Source organism: Theobroma cacao, chromosome 5 (assembly GCF_000208745.1).
Source record: "Theobroma cacao cultivar B97-61/B2 chromosome 5, Criollo_cocoa_genome_V2, whole genome shotgun sequence".
Taxonomy (NCBI): Eukaryota; Viridiplantae; Streptophyta; class Magnoliopsida; order Malvales; family Malvaceae; genus Theobroma; species Theobroma cacao.
This window is the reverse complement of record NC_030854.1, coordinates 16,549,815-16,555,818: the sequence shown is the minus strand read 5'-3', so window position 1 is coordinate 16,555,818 and position 6,004 is coordinate 16,549,815. Positions and strand designations below refer to the sequence as shown.

General features: G+C 30.3%; 1 long non-coding RNA gene across 1 annotated transcript; it reads right to left on the bottom strand.

The window, feature by feature from the left end:
• Positions 734 to 2,654, bottom strand: LOC18598544. The gene is made up of 3 exons (XR_001927727.1): positions 2,528 to 2,654; positions 1,762 to 1,836; positions 734 to 881 (listed from the first exon to the last, which is right to left on the bottom strand). It is a non-coding gene; the product is annotated as an uncharacterized LOC18598544 (long non-coding RNA).

Genomic DNA, 6,004 nt, shown 5'->3' with positions numbered 1-6,004 from the left:
AGGGTACAAGTTGGATGGGTCATTGTACGACTTTTCCATTAGTATGTTAAAAAGTGACTATAAATACTATACATGAAGCCGTCATGTGAGACTTAAGAAGGGCTTCCAATATAACTTCCAAATTTTGGTTTAGGGTATTTTTTTTTTATTTGGTTTCAGATACTCTGCTAGTTTTGATTTGGATTTAGGTTTTTCCTGTATCTTCTGGTTTATTATGTTTTAATTTGTTGTGTATTATGTTGAGATTTTGTTTTAGAGTTTGTCTGTATCACGATCCGGTACTCTCTTCGAATCCGTGACAATCACCGCGATGTCCCATAGATATTCATTACCCGAAATACCAACCGAAATCTTGCAAGGCTTAATATCAGTTTTCGCACCTCTCTTGTGAGCAATAATTACTAAACATCATATTTTAAAAGATTATAAGTTATTTCCAAATCGAAACAATAAAAAAATAAAAAAAAATATTTTCTGTCTCACATGGGCATTTTGATCTTTTTTCTCAAAAATTTTGAAACCTACTGAAAATATAACACATGGCGAAAAATACACATTTCATAACTAAAAACAAGTTTTTATGTCTAAAACATTCATTTAGAGTGAAATCGTAGCTAATAGAATAAAATAAAAATATTAAATAAAATATTTCATTTTCTTATAAAACAATATTTATAAAACGCTACGTGAATAATTTTTACAACGTAAAAGCAAAATAAATTCATATATACGGTAACACAAATAACTAAAGTATGTAATTTAATTTACAATGACGTGTGGGTCCTCGAATGATCAAAGGTAACAAAGGCTGTAGACTTACAATTTCTGAGGAGGCGAGTCCAATAATAAGTTTTGACGTAATCAGCTATTTACTGACTGTCCTGAGTTTGGAATGAGTGAAAAGGAGGGTGGTGAGTTTATATAAACTCAGTGAGTAAACAAATATCATCTAAAATATTTAAAGTCAAGTAAATGGAGATAACTTAAAATAGTTCATCGTACTATGATTCATAACGTTTCAAACTCATTTCAACTAAATAAAATAAATTCATTTCACTCAAATAATCAACATGGCTTATGAATTTCTTAAAAAATTTGGCTCGTGCCAAAACTCATTCTCGAAGATACCTTGATCAGAGGTATCCAACAGAATCCGCCAAGGCTGTTAAAGAAAAGATATATATCCATAAATCATATTTGTACGTTTTAAAACATAGTTGTTCCTTGGCATTGGCTGAGTTCACCCTCACGTGGTGGTTTAACGTGTAGTGAACTCTAAAGCTTTACCTCATGAGATACCTTCTGCGCCTCTCGAATCAAGGTAAAATATAACTGGGTTTACCGTGCCCCTTTCTAATAGGCTAGTCCACGGAAACCCACCACTGCAGTGACTGATCAATATCCCACCAAATCAATAAAAGTTTCGACAGCATGACATGGCAATTATATTACTACCCAGCCTGTTAAGGCAAAACAAACAGTTCATACAATTTCAACACAATTTTCAATTCAGCCATTCATGCCAATATCACTATAAGCCATTCAATTCAAACCATAAATTTACAACACAATCAAATAGTCTCCAATTACTCAATTTCTAAAATCATCATTCAATTTCAAAATGATTTATAAAACGCGTTTCATTTAATCACATTTTACTTATAAAACATAAGGATTCACCATTTAAACTCATTTTTCTATAAAATCACAAAACTAATAAAAACTACTTTAGATAATTAAGACGATAATAAGGTTACTCACAATATCGAGAATCGAGGTACTCCTAATCCCGGACTTCGGGTACAATCTCTTGACCCTTATCGAAAGTTTCACCACCTAGATATAATGCACAACAAGCAATTTACTATATTTGTGCTAAACCGTTATAAAACTAATTTAGGCTTTATATGAATGCATGAAATGGGATGTGAAATGTTCGGATTATTATCTAAATACGGTGTTCTACGTAGGTTTAATTGTGTATGGGGCTAAAATGGTATTGACCTAATTCACACTATACGCCGGTTAATTGGCCAAAATATCCAATTGAACTCCAAATAAATTCATTTCACTTCCAATACTCCAAATCATCAAATATGAGCTAGATAACATGAATTATAGTAAAATCATCCTCAACATTTTCTCTTGGAAAAATTCGGCCATGGAGGGTTCATGAATAATATGTGGTTTTTCATGCTTGATTTTTACACTTTACATCATAAAACAACTAAAATACCTAAATAGCATGAAATTTATCAAAGTCCATTTTCTAATTTCTCTCTTGAAAAATTCAGCCAATAGGTGTGGATGAAGGGCATGAAATTTCTTGCTTGTTTTCCATGCTAAACATCACCAAACAACTAAAAACACTAGAATAATATGAAATCTATCTAAATCCAAGATCAAAACCCCTCCCCCCATGTCCGGCCAGTAAAGGTATCTTCATGCAAACTTGATTCTCAACCATGGAAAATGAAAAAGAATGCATAGGAAAGGTATATCACAAGCTAAAATCAAGAAATTTTACCTTTACTTGCTTAATTCCTTGAAATCCACCAATTTTCCCTTGAATTTTTTCTCACTAGGGTTTGTTCTCTTTTTTTTCTCTTTGTTCTTGTCTTAGCCAACCATGAAGAATGAAATAAGAGAGGTGTGTGCTGGTTTTTTTTTTTCTAAGGAAATATTAAAATAACTAAAGCTTGTCATGTGTCACCTTTTAATTGGTCCATTTTTAAACTGAATAATTAAGCATTCTCCCACCACCACATAAAATATCTCAATTATCCAAAGTATAATAGGTAAAATTCAAGGGCTTGACAAGTGTCATGGTGGTGCAAAATTTAAAAAATTTCAATTTTGCCCCCATAGACACGTAAAATGATCGTTTTGCCCTTATGCTCGGAAGAATGTCGGAATTAAAATTTTTCACTTCTCAAGCTCAAATTATGTTCCAATAGTCAAACTTGATCAAAATTTAATCCACCATTCCAATTTTGCCATCAGGTGGCAAAATGATCATTTTACCCCTACGTTATGAAAATTCTAATTTAACTCTAAATCAATCTCCGAACTCCAAATCACCATATTAGGTCATTCGAAGGTTCAATAACTCTCAAATGCATCTTAAAATCTCTATTTGGACTAGTTCAAGGCTTAAATCAACTTAATTGTACCATTAGGTATAATATCATCTTTTAACGATTTCTGAGGCATTCAAGTATGCAAACATTCTATCAAGTACCTATACAATATGGCAAATATATTATAGAGCTGGGCTTGACAATTTGACTGTGCTTTTAGAATCAAAATCTTACAAAATTAGTTTGATTGTACTTTTATATTCACTATTTTATTTTGTATTTTATTTTCAGATTATGGATTTGGATTCCATTTTTTTCCCTTACAGTAAAATAAATTTCTTGTTGATTTATGGTTTTGTTTTTCTTTGTTTTGCTCTAGATTTTTATTTGGTTTTTGGGTTTTTTCCTACTCTTTGTAATGCAGGTAAATTGTTAGATATTGTATCTCTGTTTTCATTTCATTTTGCATTTGATTTAAGGATTCAAAATAGGTTACTAGCTAATTTGTATAATTTTATTTAAAGTTTTATTCATTAACTTTAAATGGAGAAGATTTTAAAGTTTGCGGTGAGATTTTATGACCTCTTGTGATATACGTATTTGCTATTTCAAATTGGTTGATTGGTTTGCTATAATGTGTTATTCTTCTTATATTTGTTTTTGTTCTGTATATCGTGAGAAAGAACAAGTATTCAAAAATAAAGATAGAGAGTTGTGTACTTAAATTTGATACATAATTGAATTTGTTGAAATGTTTTTTCAATTTAGCAAATTTGTTTTTATTTTGTTTTTTTTTTTCACTTTATGTTATCTCTTAACTTGAAGTAATGTTGGAAGAAATTTTTAGGAAGACACCTACAAAACGCACATATATCTATAATTGATTTTATTATTTTTTATCCATATATTTTCATTTGGTTCAGGTCATTAAATTTCTGCTTGCCCTGTTCTTATTTTACCCTTAATGTGTAGTTATTGTTTTTTTTTTATAATTTCTAACTATTCATAATAATTCCAATAATTAATTTTAATATTCTTATTTTCTAATTTTATTAGTACAAATGTTACTGGATCATATTGCTTTTGGTTAATTGTTCCATGAGATGTTCTTTATAGATCATTTTTGCATAACATTCTGTTAACTTTAAATCAACAACAAACCAAACTATAATTGCTAACTGTAAAGGGCTTTTGGCTTAACACTTAGCAACATAAGAGAGATTTATGTGAAAGGTAAAGCAATATTAATTATAAAAACTTTATATATGCTATGCATATCAATCATATCTAAAAAATAAAAATAAAAAAAATCCAAATTGGGAGTATATATATGAACAAAAAAAATAATTATCTTTAATAATATTACAAGCTATACTCTTATGTTTTTTCAAATGCAATTCAAATAGTAAATGTAAAATAAATCGTAGGAATTTTTTTAAAAATATTATTATTATTATTATTATTATTATTATTAAGTAACATGTGAGAGAACGAAATTGAAAATTATGGTAAAGTAAGAAAATTGTGGGTACATGGGATGCAAGTTGCTATAGCTATTGCAATGAGTAGGATTTTGAAAAGAGAAACACTTCAAAATTTTACATGTTCTCTTATGAAATTTCCACTATCCTCTCCCAACATAAAACTCCTTATAAGAATTTTGAAAATATGTAATAGAAAGGTTATGTAATACACTGATGTTTCAGAATGGACGACGTTATTCAAAGTTTTTTCATACTTTTTATAGTATTCTTGTGAGACTTTAACCTTTATAGACTCGTAGATAGAAGTAGATGCGATATCCCTAATCAGGCGTAATTTCGTCATTTCCTTAATAAACCCATAAAAGTAAGATTTTAAAAAAATATTATGGCCTAAGTAAGCCTAAGGCATAAATGAATGATGAAATTAGGAGTAAAATGACAAGGAAACAAAAATTTTGATGATTTTCACGATAAGGGTAAAATGGTCATTTTTCACCTTGAGTTAGAATTTTAAGTTTTGTGAACTCGAGTATATTTAGACCATTATGGACCTTGTCCCAGTGTCAAAAGAGCAAAAAGATTGCATAAAAGATAGGAGGAGAATAAGCTAATAATGTATACGGGCATTTTGGTAATTTAATTGGAGTGGATAAGCTTGGGCTATAAATATCTTTTTCTTCCAGCAGCTTCTTGAATTTCCAGCAACTTCTTCTTTTCCTATCTCACGTTGCTTCCAACCTCCATGGAAGCTTGTATAATTTTCTCTCTCTAGCTTTAATTTTCATACCTTGGTGCCTTTGTTACTAGAATCCTTGTATTCTTTCACTCTCTCACTTCAAAACCCTTGATAAATCTTAATTCCATACTTTCTCTCACTAGTTGGGCATTCTAGAGAGAGAAAGAGAGAATTACCCCATTTGTTTGGAAGCTATTGGAAGAGAATTCAACTACAAAGCAACCCTAGGGTGAGTGATGAACTAAGCTTGGTTTTTTAGCTGTGGATAATAGCTAGTAATTGGGATTATGAGCTGTTTTATTGTTGAGGATGTTCATTCATTTTATAATGATTAAGATAGTGAACATAGATAGCCATTTAAAGTAGCAATTGAAAGCTTGCTAAGGGATAGCTTTTAGGGTTTATAAGTATGAATTGACACTAAGGTAATGTTAATTTGATGGTAAGTTCTAACAAAGCCCCATCACCCCAATTGGATCATTAGAGGAATTAAAGTCAGCTAAAGGCTCAACAATATACCGGTGAGTGAACTGCCTTCAAAACTTATTTTGGGGAATATAATGTATTTTCCACACATTTGAATGAATTATCAAGTTTTTCATAAAAACAAGTGCCTTGGGAACAAGCTTTTGCTAAATGGTTTTATGTTGTGATATGTGATTGCTATGGATTCATGCACTATTGCATTATGATGATATATATAT